Genomic DNA, 16522 nt, shown 5'->3' with positions numbered 1-16522 from the left:
ATGTGGCTATGACCCTCAGTTGTTGTTTACCTAAAATCATTAAATACAGCAATGTATTTAATCAGTTTATCAGGTAAACAACTCAGACGGAAATAAAAATCCTCCATTCTAGCCTCTGTAACTCTGTCAGTAAGGCTTAGAATCACCCTGACACTTGTCAGAAACTAGAGACTCTCTTCTTTCCAATGAGACCAAGCTCACCTCTGTGTGTCAAAGTATATGGGAGCTGTACCACTTTTTAGGTGGGTATGTCATCTAGGCAAAAATCATGAAAATGGGGGGGGGGGCGACAGGTAAGAGGTTAAAGAGGAAATCAAAGAACAACCACCAGTATCATGAGAGTTACAAGACCTTCATGGAAGAAATGTTTAGCAAAGGAGTGGCAGAGCCAGCACCCACAACATATGATGGAGAAACATTATGGTACATATCACATCATGGCGTTTATCACACTCAAAGACCAGACAAATTGGGAGTAGTGTTCGATTGCTCTGCAAAATTCCATGGCATTTAACTTAACGATACTCTTCTCACCAGCCCAGACCTGATCAACTCCTTGGTGGGAGTATTGTGCAGATTTAGGAAGGAAAACGTTGCTGTGATCAAAAAGATTTTCCATCAATTCGTGTTCCTACTGATGAAAGAAACTTTGAGATTTTTATGGTAGGAGGATGAAGATTTGGAAAGAGAACCCCATGAGTATAGGATGGCTTTGCATCTATTCGGCGCTGCCTCATCTCCTGGATGCGCCAACTTTGCCTAAAGTACTTGGCAAAACAATATAATTCTGAATATCCATCAGTCTCATCATTCATCAAGAAAAATTTCTACATAGATGATGGCTTGATCTCCGTTCCATCGATCCAAAAAGCTAAAGAGCTAATAGTCGAAGCCCAAGCACTGTGCAAGCATGGTGGTCTGCACCTTCAAGTTTAATTCAAATGAAAGGGAAGTCCTCCGCAGTGTGGATTCTTCTGAATGGGCAACAAACACTAAACCACTCAACCTTAATTCTGAAGCAACAGGATATGTTCTTGGTATTCAGTGGTCGACGGCAGATGATACATTGAGTATTGATGTTAACCTGAAATACCAATCAACACATTGTGGGATTCTGTCGGTCATTGCTTCCTTGTACGACCCTCTTGTATTTGTCTGCCCTTTCCTATTGAAAGGAAAATTTATTCTTCAGGAGCTGTGCCGCAGAAATATCGGATGGGATGATCTCCTTCCTGCTGATTTATTCCTACGGTGGGAGGAGTGGAAAAGCAGTCTCCAAGATCCAGTGTTGTAATGTAACGGAGTACAAAAACTTCGTTACTGTACTTAAGTAGAAATTTCACGTATCTGTACTTTACTTCCCTATTTAAATTCACTTTTACTCCACTACATTTCCTAGATAAAATGTATACTTTTACTTCGTTATATTTCCACTAAGCATCTTCGTTACTCGTTACTACAAAATAAAAACAGCAGAAATGTGTGCGACTGCAATAAGGGAGGTTTGGCGAATCACTGCTCCTAGATTGCATTACGCGGCTCCGCACGCTCTAAAGAGAAGCACAGGCACATGCACGCGCAGTCAGAGCTGGAGGAATTTATCTAGAACGTTGATCGTCGGAAAGCCACAAAAGCAGTGAAATTTCACTAGTTACTGATGTCTGATGGACCCAGAGCAGGTTTCTTTAGGATGGGAATAACCCTTGCTCTTGCTTATTACCAGAGTTGATAGCACAAACAAAATATTAATGCAAACAATCCATTCCATACTAAATAAAAATAACATTTATTGATTTGGTCATTGTCTTGTGAATATTTTTATTTATTAATGATTGCATTCATTGGACACACTGTTTGTAGAGAATGCACACATACAGGAACTGATTTGATTCAAGACTGGCATCATTACATCATGCATAAAATTTTGGTGTCCACTTTTGCCATTTAATAATACCATAACTTTTGGCTTACTATGTATTCATATAATATATAATTTAAAACTCTTCTTGTTTTAAATTCTCACTGAGGGCTAAAAACCCTAAAGATAAAATCCTAGAACCGCCCCTGCTCTTATGCCTACCGAAATTCACTGACATTTTACTTTTACTTCAAATACTTATGTACAGAAAATGACTTTTGATACTTAAGTACAGTATATATCAGATACTTTAAGACTTTACCTTGAGTAATATTCTAAAAGGTAAATTTCACTTCTACCAAAGTCTTTTTCTAGTATGATACTTGTACTTTTACTCAAGTATTGCTTTCTAGTATTTTATACAACACTTCACCATTCCAAGATGTTATCATCCACCATCTTTTGGTATCATTGTTAGGACAGAGCTGCATCACTTCTCAGATGCAAGCAATCTGGGGTACGGTGCATGTTCCTACCTTAGGTTCAAAAATGACAAAGACGAAGTACTCTGCAGTCTTGTAATGCCAAAGCTAGAGTTGCTCCCACAAAAATTAAGAGCATTAAAAGAATGGAACTGTCTGCAGCTGTATTTTCTGCCAGAATGAGTGCTATGTTAAAGACTGAACTTGAAATGAAAATCAATCAGGAGTTTTTTTGGACTGACTCAGGGGTTGTGCTGGCATATGTCAACAACGAAGCATCATTTGTTCATTGCAAACCATGTTCAGTTAATCAGAGATATCACAGATGCAAGTCAATGGTATTATGTCAACACACCTGAAAATCCTGCTGATCACTCCTCCAGAGGTCTTTATGCCTCAGACATATGCACATCATCCTGGATAACAGGACCTACATTTTTATGGGAACAAGAAGTGCGTTCAGCACCCAACCCTTTTAGCAGAAGCCCAACCCTGGTCTGATCCTGAGGACAGACCAACTCAAGTACTTGCAACTAAAAGCAGTGACTAGCCTCAAGTCAGCAATATCCTACTGACATTGTCACTGTGGAAGAACGTGCAAGAGCTTCTGAGGTTGTGATTAAACTTATTCAGCAGCAATCTTTTTCTCAAGAGATAAAGATGATTCAAGGAGGCAAGGTTCTCCCAAGCTCAAGTACGCTCTTTCACCTCAATCCCATATTGAGAGGAGGTCTTCTTTGTGTTGGAGCAAGATTGCAACAAGCATCCCTGAGTGAAGAGTTAAGACATCCAGTGATTCTGCCTAAAAACAGCCACTTAACCAAACTTATTCTGGCTCACTATCATGCCAAGGTTTGCCATCAAGAGAGGTATCAAACACTCATGGAACTCAGAGCAAATGGATTTTGGGTTATTGGTGGCTGAAAATCAATTGCTAAATTGATACACTGCTGTGTTCAATGTAGGAAGCTCATACGGCCGACAGAACAACAACAAATGGCTGAGCTCCGTAAAGAGCATTTTTCCTACTCTGGTATGGACTGCTTTGGCCTGTTTGTCATAAAAAGGGGTCGAAAGGAGTACAAGAGGTAAGGACTCATCTTTACTTGCCTCTGCTCTCGAGCTGTCCACATTGAAATGCTGTAAAATGCTCCACAGACCCATTTATCAATGCCTTGAGATGTTTCATCAGCCTTCGAGGGGCTGTTCTTCAACTCAGCTGTGACCGTGGCACAAATTTTGTGGAAGCTATTAATGAGCTCAGAGAAGCTCTCATGAAATGTGATGTCAAAGCTGACATCACATGAAAACCAATGTGAATTTGTCTTTAATCCCCCCTCAGCGGGATTAAACATTGTTCTATGAAGCGATGGCTATTATCAATAGTCGTTTAACAATAGATGGATTAAATGACCTCAAGTCACTGGAACCTCTAACACTGAACCATCTCATTCTGATGAAGTCCAAGATTGCTATTCCTCCTCCTGGGAAATTTCAAAGGGAAGACATGTATGCGACAAAAAGGTGGTGTCAAGAACAGTTCTGGAGTCGTTGGAAAAAAAGAACATTTCATGAACATTCCCACACTGCAAAAGTGGCAATCACCCCGGCACAATCTGAAAGTCAATGACAGTCATCATCAAAGAAGACATGATGCCAAGAAACCAATGGCAATTAGGCAGAGTTATTGAAGTCATTCAGGGGAGTGATGGTTTAGTTAGAAAAGTTATGGTTCAAACAGGAGAGCAGAAACCAAACAGCAAGCTAGAGCTGCACTCCAAACCTACCATCCTTGAGTGACCAATTCAAAAGTTAGTGGTCCTGCTTGAGAGTGAAAGATTAATTAATACCTGTCACATTCTTGCATCAGACCATTTCTAAGTGAGCTATTTTGTCAAAATCATGTTTGATATGTTTGTTAATTTTCTGAGGTCAGAGGTCAATGATTTGTAGCACAAATTTTACATGTTAGCAGATGCTCAAAATGCAGAGAGAAAGATGGAGAAGTTTACATATTAATGGTTTAGTTTCCCCTTAGGAGTGTGGAACGAGGTATGTTGTGACGTTAAACTCTGATTAAGGCAGATTGAACTCTGCACATGGTTCTAAATATTACCGTGGTATGCTCAACAGATTTATATTGTGATTATGTATTTGTTTATTATATTTATGTTAATGTGCTTATGTTTGTTTGTTATTCGTCTTTCTGTATAGTTTTATGGTGCAATGAAGTGTGAAGCATAAGGTTTAATATGCTGAAGGCAAGAAAGGATGCACGTAACCTGTTAATGCAGACCAATGCAAAGAAAGGGTTTATTGCATCAAAAATAAATGTTCAAGCATCAGTGAAAAACTCTCTGCCTTATTCTTTGGAATTAAGGGGCCGCTACAGATACATATCCTACTCCCACAGGGTATTAAAAGATTTCACTGTCCATCTTGTAAGGCCACTAGCTGCTCCTGATATGTGGCCAGCATCTTCCCCGAAGCATGATGAGAGCTTATAGCCTGAACTAAATATACAAAGTATTCTGAAAGGACACCTCAGGTGTAGCTCATTGAGAATCCATACACAGAGTTTTATTGATAACCAAGCAGAAAATCATAACTATAATCCAATAATCGGAGTCTGGAAACCAGCACAGAAATAGCCAGCAATGGGATGGCAAACAAGCCAAACAGGATGGAAACAAGTCAAAAACAGACCAGAGAATCAGAAATAAGAAAGCAATGCAATAGTCAAACACTTGGCTGATTTTATACACACAAAAATACAGAAAAGACTAACAAACTAACAATTCTTTGCACTGCACAGTGGTGCATATGCAGTTAAAATATCATAAAAACCTGGAGGCAGTTCAATATTTTGGATATGGTACCCTCTGGTGGCTTGGGGTTATCATAGCAGGTCGGGATGTTACACAACAACAAAAACAACTCGACAACAGTATATCAGAATCATACCATGTGTGCATCGCATATAAAATGTGAATTTCTGGGGTTTTTTTTTAACTAATATAAAGTGTGTAGAAAATGTGATCTTTGTTGATACTGTGCCTACTGAAGCCCCTTTCTTGGCTGACAGGAGTAGCACCCAGTGGTATTCTGCTGTTCTAGTCAATCCACCTCAAGATTATTGTATACTTCTTGTTTGCATGAACCAATCTGGCATTTTCCTTTGACCTCCTATGTTTATTTTTGCACCATTCTGTTTAAACTGAAGCTCTTAATCTGTATAATTGTATAAACTTTGCTGCTGCACTACACATTTACACTGTATATGAGTTACACAAATTATACAGTTAACATAAAAAAACAAGCACTGCAAATATTTGTCTGTAAAATTAAAAAAATTTAAAAAGGGCTCAAAGCTCTTCAACTGCTTGACATAAAATCATAATGTTTGTCATGTAACTCTGCTGCCAAGTAATTCATTGCTAATGCTGAAGTCACACTAGTGTAATATGACAAACACTGAAAGTTAAATAGTTAAACATGAACACTAACATTACTGCAAATAAATACACCTCAACAACTAACAAAACAAATTAAGCAGCATGTCAGAAAAAAGATAATAAAATACATTTACATAAAAAACATAAACTGAATTTGGTTCTTTAAAATGAACATGCTAGTACAAATAGTGGATTATAACAATTCATGTCACGATGTGACACGGTGAGACAAAAGGCGAGTGGGGATCCAAATGCAGTTTTCTGTTTAATGAACAAAACACAGATGAACAGGCAGGCAACACAAGGCAGAACACGGAACGAAACAGAAACAGGCAGGCAAAACAGGTCATAACACTGAAAAGGAACAGAGAGCAGAGAACAGGAGCAGAGAACAGGAGCAGAGAACAGGAGCAGAGAACAGGAGCAGAGAACAGGAGCAGAGAACAGGAGCAGAGAACAGGAGCAGAGAACAGGAGCAGAGAACAGGAGCAGAGAACAGGAGCAGAGAACAGGAGCAGAGAACAGCATACACCAAACACCAAAGCGACCAACAACATTGAAGTGAACAGACAGAGTATATATGGTGAACGAGAACCAATCACAAAACAGAGACAGACAAGGACTAAGACAAAACACCTGGGGAAGAGATTGAATGTAATTAGTGTCCATGGTAACAGATAGGTGGGCGGGGTCAACAATTAACATCAGGGAGAGACGGCAGACAGAAACAAGGGGAAACAGACAGACACGTTACAATTCAATTAATAAGTTACATAACTGATTTTTTTTTCTTGTTATTGGAATAATTTTATGACCAGTTTGTATTTAATGTTCATATTATTTTAGATAAGTTTAGATTTATACTATCTGTGGTTTTGCATTGAATTTACTTACAATTATAGAAACTGATTTAGTGTGCACTGTGGCCAATTACTAAGAGTTCTGTTTTCACTAGAAGGACTACAAAAGCTTGGCTAATGGAAATCAAGCAAAACTAATGTTCACAACCAGCCTTAGTACTTAGTATACTTATTTACTTAGTATAAGTATATATGACGGGGGGCACGGTGGCTTAGTGGGTAGCACGTTCGCCTCACACCTCCAGGGTCGGGGTTCGATTCCTGCCTCCGCCTTGTGTGTGCGGAGTTTGCATGTTCTCCCCGTGCCTCGGGGGTTTCCTCCGGGTACTCCGGTTTCCTCCCCCGGTCCAAAGACATGCATGGTAGGTTAATTGGCATCTCTGGAAAAATTGTCCGTAGTGTGTGAATGCGTGAGTGAATGAGAGTGTGTGTGTGCCCTGCGATGGGTTGGCACTCCGTCCAGGGTCTATCCTGCCTTGATGCCCGATGACGCCTGAGATAGGCACAGGCTCCCCGTGACCCGAGAAGTTCGGATAAAGCGGTAGAAAATGAATGAATGAATGAATGAAGTATATATGACTGCCCCAATAAGTCAAACATTTGCTGCAAGTCAAACATTTTCTTCAGTGTATGAAGTAAATAACAGTCTTCATTATCTACAGTGGCGCATTGCTGCCACCTACAATTATTTTTTTCCACTCAATTATGTCATAATAATGAGAAAATATGTCATTAAAAGACAAATTATCTCGTTTTAACTAGAAAATATGTCATAATAACAAGAAAATATGTCGTTAATACGAGATATGTCATTAAAATGAGAAAATATGTTGTTAAAACGAAATCATATGTCGTTAAAACGATATATTTTTGGTAGCAGTTTAGTCATGTTTTCAAAGGTGAACCACGGCATGGCCCTGTGTAAGCTACGGTAGTCAACATCGCCATGGATTTTTGGACCTTTTTCTGGAAAATTTCAGATGAACATATTCAAAATATGAAGCTAGACAAAGTAAGCCTTTTGAATTGTGTTCATGCAAAATGTAGGCACATTTATTTAATTCTCATGTATGATTATTGTTTACTATGAGGTGCCATACACGGTTTAAATCAAACATTGCTTATGAATTATAAACTATAACTAGAACAATAAAATGATTGGATGTTCAAACAAATAAATGTTAAATACATGTGCATACTAATATGAAATCGATCAATACGATTGATACATCTTATAAGTGCGCATATGTTTAATAGTGATGTGATGTGTCGAGTTTGTACTGTATGTTTGTGTGAGTGATTTAAACGTATATACGCCTGGATCATGTTTATAAAAATGCGAATGCCCGGGTGTTTACATGCATATATAATATATATATATTGTAGTATGTTAGTATGCACGTATATTTGTTTCAACATCTGATAGTATACAGTACCTATATGTGAGTAATTTATATATGTGCACATGTTATATATATTTATTGTTATATATAAATGTTTGATTGAAACCCCATATGGCGCCTCACAGTTACAGTGGGCTTCTTAACGTGTAGGTTACTGTAGGTAAACTTAGCAACGTTTTAGCAAATAACCTGTCTGTGAATCTATACCTATAAAATCTAAGATTTTATCATCTTTTAACAAGAGGTTTGTCCAAAAAATGACAGTGGGAGAACTTTAGTCACAATATTTTTGATTTTCAAGAAACAGTTCTTGAAGATGACATTAGTGTGGGAGAACTCTACACAGTACTGAAAATGGGAATGCTAAGGTTTTACCTGAGTATAAAGAGTATCCCAAATGATGAAATCAATGTCAGCAATATTGAGACACAAGAAGAAATGCAAACACCACAAGAACAATGTTCCACTCCTGTCATTTCTGCTCATACAGCTGACTCTTTGTCTCAGACATCCAAGGTTATAATTTGCTGTAATCTCTGGCATGCAGTTTGGAAGACACTTTGGTGTATGAACTCCTGCACTTACCTGTCATACAACACTCTGACTTGGTAATCACAAATGTCGTTTTTCCCTCAACAAGTGATTCAATCAGTGGCATTACAGCCCTATCACAGATCAAGCAGAAGCTGCAGCTCATGGGGTCACGGTTTCAGCTTCAGAATATACACTCCTACATGTAACCATAAAGCTGCATAGGAGCACTCTTTTGGATGAGATGATTGGCCAGTTTAAAGATTCAAGGATCATGACATACAACTTAAAGTACAGAATCATAGATGAGAAGGGAGCTGATGAAGATGGTGTGTCCAGAGATGTATACTCAAGCTTCTGGTCAGAATTTTTGGATCATGCAGCTGAAGGGGAGGATATGAGAGTGCCATCACTCTCTGCAAAATGGCAGGATGAAGACTGGAAGTCAATTGGAAGAATCCTGGCCAAAGGATTTAAGGATCACAGATATTTTCCAACCCGTCTGGCAACAGCTGTCACAGTGGCACTCATTTTTGGAGAGCATTCAGTCACAGATGAGATTATGATTGAATCATTTCTATCATACCTGAGTCAGTCAGACAGTAACGTGGTCTCTTTGGCCTTAAAAGAAGATCTCCTTGGTGATGATAGAGATGAGCTGCTGGATCTCTTGGATCGTTTGGGTGCAACAACCATGCAAACACAACAAAACCTAAAAGAACTGTTGCTAAAAGCTGGTCACAAACAAATAATCCAACTGCCAAAATATGCTTTAAACAACATGTCTGGAGCCAAAAAAGATTTTCAGAGAAACTTTCAATAGCCCAGTGGATGTGCTACAGATGTATGAAGACAAAAAGGCCCACAACAAGAAGGTTCTTGAAATTGCTGGATGTCTCACCTCAAACGCAAGCAGAGAGCAAGTGCTTGCGTTTTTTTTATAGCAGTACATCAGAGGATTAGATGGAGTGGGATTGAGGAAAATGGTTAGATTTGTCACAGGCTCTGATGTTGTCTGTGTCAATGAAATAAAAGTGATTTTCACATCTTTGGATGGACTGGCAAGGCGACCAGTCGCTCACACCTGTGGCCCAGCTCAGGAGTTTCCCCCCATGGTTTACAGCTAAACCAGAACTGCGCTCTGATTTCGAAAGTATATTGTCGAGTACACATGCACTTATCATGGACATTGTATGAATCATGACCTAAATGTTAACAGAAGAATATAGTGGTGATTTGTTATTGTATTTGCCATAAAAATTGGAGTTACCTGTTAAAAATGTTACCTCAAACATGTGAACTGCATGGTTTTTCATTTTTGAAAGTTCAGCTTTTTCAAAATGTTTACATTGTTTACAAATGTTCATATTCAGCATATAAACTGTTAAAACATTGATTTGATGTAAATTTGCACAGTTGATCTTATCCTCCTCAAATAATATAATTAATGTAAGGTGTTCAAGGTTGCTCAGTTGACTTTTTTATTTACATCTTCAGATGTAATTCAATCTTTCTTTTTTTACAGTTCATGTTAACTGGAAATGTTATAAATAGGTTGCATTTCCTGTGACATAAATAAAAAGAACCCAGTTAATTTTATAAAACAGTATGAAATTTATTATTGCAATTTGATTTTACATTGTGTCATTGAATGGAGCGGTCAGTTAAAGATATTACCTGCCATTTGGGATCACACTGTTTTCACCCCCTTAACAGTAAAACATGTGGACAAAATGTACATAGTGTATAAGAAGACATGCATAGGTACAAATGCGAATAGAAAATTACTTTATTTTTAAAGTACACGATAGCGGAGGAACACGTAAAATTCGGCAGGCATCACAAAATTTATAGATTAAAAATGAACTTGTTTCAGGTTTAAGGATATACTCATTTGAGTAATTCACTTAAAACAGACATAGTTCATTCATATAAACATAGAAGCGCAGTTGACATATCTCTGATCAGTTGGCCTGACTGAGTGTTTCTTTGTAGCGTGTAAAATTAATTGCAAGTAATCCTTTCAAACACCTTACAGAAAAATAAAGTTGATAAAATGACATGAAACAACAAAAAATATTGCCTCCGACACTAAATTATCACTAAATTCAAAGTGCTGTCAATTGCATTGAGGATTGAACCCCCACTCGAGTAGACAGCTACAGATAACAGAATCATTTAAAATTATTGTGGTATAGTGCAATACACCTCCTGCCCAGTTAGTGGCACAATGCACCTATTTTGTTCAACAGAATACGTATGTATGCAGGAGAGTAAGAGAACGGTGTGAAGAAGTTTTGGAGTAAAGAAAGTTATAGTTAACCTTGGCTGTGACTGCTTGTTTTTCTACTACATACACAACATATTGGCGACAAGGAATTGCTTTTCTTGGAATTTCACAACCGCCAGCTTTCCTGGACACTCGTGGTGAGCCGACAATGTTCTACAAGTCTTGGATACAAATGTTTGAAAATTATCTCCTGGCACTCACTGCTAATGAGATGCCAGACAAGCGAAAGCGTGCACTGCTGCTTCATTGTTTGAGCACAGAAGGTCAGCGGATTTTTCTTACACTTCCAGATGTTGGTACATCTTACAAGTCTGCATATGATGCTTTACAAGCCTTTTTTGTTCCTAAAGTTAACGTGGTTGCGCAGAGGAATAAATTTCATCAGCGTGCGCAGAGGCACGGTGAATCTACCGTTCAATACGTTCCTGCATTATGGGATTTGCTTTTGAACTGTGATTTTGGCACTCCCTGATGACATGATTAGGGATCAGATTATAGAGAAAACGTCCTCTGGGCGTATTAGAGAACGTCTACTTTTAGAATCGTATCTCACACTGCAGAAAGCTATTACAATTGCGTCCCAAATTGAAACTGCAGTGGCTGAGGCGAAAGCGATGGCTCTCGCAACTGAAGCTACAGTCAAACTCGTTCAATCGAGAGATGGTGCTGCCACACACAAACGTAGACCGAGAACGAAATCAAATGCAACACGCACACACAATGGCCCGACTCACACTGCCCAACTCAAGACTTGTTACTGTTGTGGATCCAATTCACATTTAGCCAACAACCCAACATGTGCTGCTAAACATGAAAATGCAAACAATGTGGGAAAATAGGACACTTTGCCAAAGTTTGTCGCAGCGCAGCTTCCACATGCAATGTGCGAGAAGTTACTGTGCCAGATCTTACAGTCTTAAATATTACTCCTACTTCAACGGTGTCACTGACAAAACGTCTTTCTTGTACTGTGTCTCTTCATGTAAAAGATGGACAGTTACTTACCACAGATTTGCTTGTAGACACAGGTTCAGCAGTTTCCATTCTTCCAGAGCATGTTTACTGCCAGAAGTTTCTGCATATGCCCCTTAAAAAGCCTACAGTATGTCTAGTGACCTACATGAATAAACCTATTCCTGTCCTTGGATGCCTTCACCTTACTGTTACATACTGCAACCATAGCACGCAAACAGACTTCTACATTGTCCGTGTTGGGACATCTTTGCTTGGAATCTATCTTTTCACAGCTCTGCACCTTCAAATTCAAGATGGACACATTGAACCACCTGCTTCACCAGCAGAGGATCGAACTGCTGTCAACAACACTGAGGCTTTAGGCATTGCTACTGGATTTACCCACAAAGTTAAAATGCGTTCAGATGTGCCCCCAGTTCAGCAGAAACTTCTCAGACTGCCATTTGCTATTCGTTATGCTGTTTCAGAGAAGTTGAAAAGGCTCGAAGCAGAAGGCGTCATAGAGAGTTGACTCGTCTGCCTGGGTGTCTCCTCTGGTGGCATTCGTCTTTGTGTCTATTTACGTGAGCCAAACAGAGCGGTGGTGATAGACAATCACCCTTTGCCACACATTAAAGAAGTCTTTAATGAGCTCCATGGTGTAACTATGTTCTCCACAATCGATTTGCAAAATGCTTATCATCAAGTCCAGTTACACCCAAGCAGCAGAGGTCTTACAGCGTTTATTACGCATGACGGACTTTTCCGCTTTACAAGAGTTCCATACGGCTTGGCACCTAGTGCCTTCCAACGGATGATGTCTCAGATTCTGGCAGATAAAAAAGGTGTGCAATGCTATCTAGACGACATCATAGTATACGGTGAGACACCTGAACTTCATGACATGAGACTGGAAGCCGTCCTTCACTGCCTACAGGAGAGTGGGTTGAAGCTGAACACAGCTAAATGCCATTTCAGGAAGTCTGACTTGTCCTTTCTTGGGCATCTCATTTCTGCCTCTGGCCTACAACCTGACCCTGGCCATGTTCAAGCTGTGGCTCAAGCTCCCCCTCCTCATGATGCTCAGTCACTACGTTCTTTTCTTGGCCTGACTGCGTGGTATTCAAAGTCCATTCCCAATTACGCCACACTTGTAGAACCTCTTCATGCTCTACTTCAAAAGTCTACTGTTTTCCATTGGACTGAGGAGGCTCAGGAAAATTTCTCCCGAGTTAAATTCATCATACTGTAGCTACAAGCCCTGCTCTTGCTTTGTTCAATCCTTCCTTGCCGACAGTCGTCACAACTGACGGGTCAGATTACGGCATTGACGCTGTGCTGACACAGATCCAGGGCCATATAGAACAGACAGTTGCATTTGCCTCTAAGGCACTGACCGAGTGCAAACGCAAGTACTCTACAATTGAAAAGGAGGCCTTAGCGTGTGTCTGGGCGACTGAAAAGTGGCGCACTTACTTGTGGGGTCGTCACTTTACTTTAAGAACCACAGCCCTGACTACCTTACTCTCAACCAAAGGCCTTGGACGTGCAGGCATGAGAATAGCCCGATGGTCTGCTCGTCTGCTGTGTTTTAACTATAATATTGAATACAAAGCAGGGCGAGAGAATGTTACAGCCGATTGCTTGTCACGTCTGCCTCTTCCCATTACAGAAGAACATCAAGATCCTGAGCTGGAGATGGTTGGTGTTGTGTCAGCTGACTTTGCAGCTGTCACTACTGAAGAGCTCTCAAGAGCCTGTGATGCATGCCCTGTGCTACAGAAGGTGAGACTTTACATTTTTAAAGGATGGCCTGGGAGTGCAAAAAACCTAGACTCTGTCATCACACCTTACTTTCGTATTCAGAATGAACTGGCTGTGCAGGATAGTTACATAATTCGCGGCACTCATCGTGTGATTGTACCTTAAGCTCTGCAATCAAAGCTCATTCAGTTAGCTCATGCTACGCACCAAGGGATCGTTTGCACAAAACAAAGACTGCGAGTCTTGTATTGGTGGCCTGGCATAGATTCACAGGTTGAGTCTGCCATTAAGCCATGCTCTACCTGTCTGCAGCATAACAAAACTGCCATCACCCGTGCTGCCCCGCTACAACCTGGGCCTACTCCGACTGCAGCCTGGGAAAAGGTAGCTGTGGATATCGTGGGACCTATTCAAACTGCACCTCCTGACTGCCAGTTTGCGATAACTCTCATTGACTACTATAGCCAATGGCCTGAGATTGCCTTCAGCTCAGGTATTACCTCAATGACTTATGAACTTTCTTGCCACTGTGTTTAGTAGGGAAGGAAATCCACTCGAACTGGTCACTGACAATGTCCCTCAGTTTGTTTCAGCCGAGTTTGGATCTTTCCTTGCTGACAGAGATATCAAGCATTGCCGCAGCTCCGTGTATTACCCACAAGCAAATGGGGAATAGAAAGCTTCAACAGAGTATTCAAGGACTGCTTACAGACAACCAACATCGAAGGTAAACCTTTGAAAGCCTTTGTTACTGAGTTTTTACATACATACAGAGCCACTCCCCATGCCTAGACCTCAGTGTCTCCTGCCGGGCTACTTCATGGTAGACCACTCAATACAAAGCTGCATATCAGAGGTCTCCACTCCACATTGCCTCTTACAGAGCACACAAACCTGAAACAGAACATCCAGATGAAGCAACAGAAAACAAAACGGTATGCGGACAAACGACATAGTGCACAACCATCCACTTTCCAATTTGGATCTTCTGTTTGCATCCGCAAGTCTGGGTTCATTGCAAAGGGATGTTCTAAGTTTACCAAACCTTTTAAAGTGGTAGCCCAGAAAGGTCCTGCTACTTACCTGTTATCCGGTGGACATGTGTGGAATGCCATCCACCTTGCACCTACACCCCCACCACTTCAAGTGTTCCTACATCACAGCCTGATGATGCTTGTTTGCTGCCAAGCACCTCTGAATCACCTGAAACTGTGCAACCCCTTTCCCTCTCTCCAAGAGTCCCAAGGATGCGACATGCCCCGGTATGGTCCAGGGACTATGTGATTTAAAAAAAAAAGAAGAAAAAAAAAAAGAAAGAAATTATTATAGATTATTCTGTCTCTGTTCCCTGAAGATTGTATCTACAGTTCATTTACTAGTCTATTTTGTAATAAGATTGAATTGTGACACTGATTAGACTTTGTTATATGCTGGTCAAGATTTGACATACCTACGGATTCCGTTATTTACTTCCATGTTCAGGTCATTATCGATATTACGACTTATATTTCTACTGATTTTGTTTCATACTTACTTGCCATGTGATCACATGTGAGATTGTTATTTTCTACAACTTTTGCTACTTAAGGAAAAGACATGCTTCATGTTGTTTCAGTTTACATATATTGTTCATGAAGTTACAGTGTATAGTTTTATTTCTTACAAGAGAGGAATATGTGGTATAGTGCAATACACCTCCTGCCCAGTTAGTGGCACGATGCGCCTATGTTGTTCAACAGAATACGTATGTATGCAGGAGAGTAAGAGAACGGTGTGAAGAAGTTTTGGAGTAAAGAAAGTTATAGATAACCTAATAAAATTGGGGCCAGGATTTACATACATACGACGTCTTAAGCGATTTCTCTTTCTGAGTTGCACTCCATACGGATCCAGAATATTTAATAAATGTCGAGTTACGCTTTGACTGACAACAAATCCAGCCTGAATACATTTTAGATGTTGTAGATTATAGCCATGTAGCTACCCGTAACGAGCTAGTTCATCAACAAGGAATAATGCCACATCCAATGGATCCGTTTGATTCTTTCATCTGTACAGTCTCAGATGTTTAGGACCGCGGGATGAGCAAGAAACAAGCCTCATTGCAGCTTTAAAGCATTAAATCCTCTAAAAACACAAAAAACCTATTTACCTAGTAAAGTTTATACTCTCAAGATTTTCTTAAGCCCACACACAAAGCATAATATGATTTATAGCCGTCATACTATTTGAAAATTTTTTTGGCGAAAACTGACCTAGGTGGCGCTAGACCAGTTTTTCCCTTACCTTTAGACGCTTCCCTTTCTTCACTGGGGTAATATATTCCAAAACAAATATTCCACAAAAATCCTCACAGGTCCAAGGAACTGGAATCTGTAAGTCTTTTAATCCAAAACACTTTGGTCGCCTCGCAAATATTCCTTTTGTGTTCCGAAAACTGGAAACAGTAGTGCGTCACCATCTTGTTTTTCAGCTCTAACTTCTCATTGGGGGTTTCAAAATTTACGTCATATTATAGCCCAGGGCATAACGAATTAAACAAGCCCTCACTTGAGCCAATCGGCGCTTGTATTGCAAAGATAGACGGCTGAGAAGCCAATGATGTCATGACATCATTTTTGGGAACCCGCCTTTGACTGACAATTACTCCTTCCAATAGCAATAAAATGGGCCGGGACCTCTACAGCTCTTTAGCCAATAAAGAGAAGATTCCAACGATATGCAACATCCCCCATCTCCGCTGCCTGGATCTGCGTGAAACAGCTGCGCACAAGAATTATTGCGCAATCCTTGACCTTTTCACGCTCTCACAGCTCAGGGTGTCAAGTTACAGGCCTTTTTTCACACCAGACTTGTAGACAGAGAGGCTCTGTGTGTTTTAGGCCTTTTAAACTGAGCATGCAGTCTTTTAATTCAAAGTTATAC

This window comes from Tachysurus fulvidraco, chromosome 15 (genome assembly GCF_022655615.1).
Source record: "Tachysurus fulvidraco isolate hzauxx_2018 chromosome 15, HZAU_PFXX_2.0, whole genome shotgun sequence".
Classification (NCBI taxonomy): Eukaryota; Metazoa; Chordata; class Actinopteri; order Siluriformes; family Bagridae; genus Tachysurus; species Tachysurus fulvidraco.
This window is presented reverse-complemented; position numbering follows the sequence as displayed.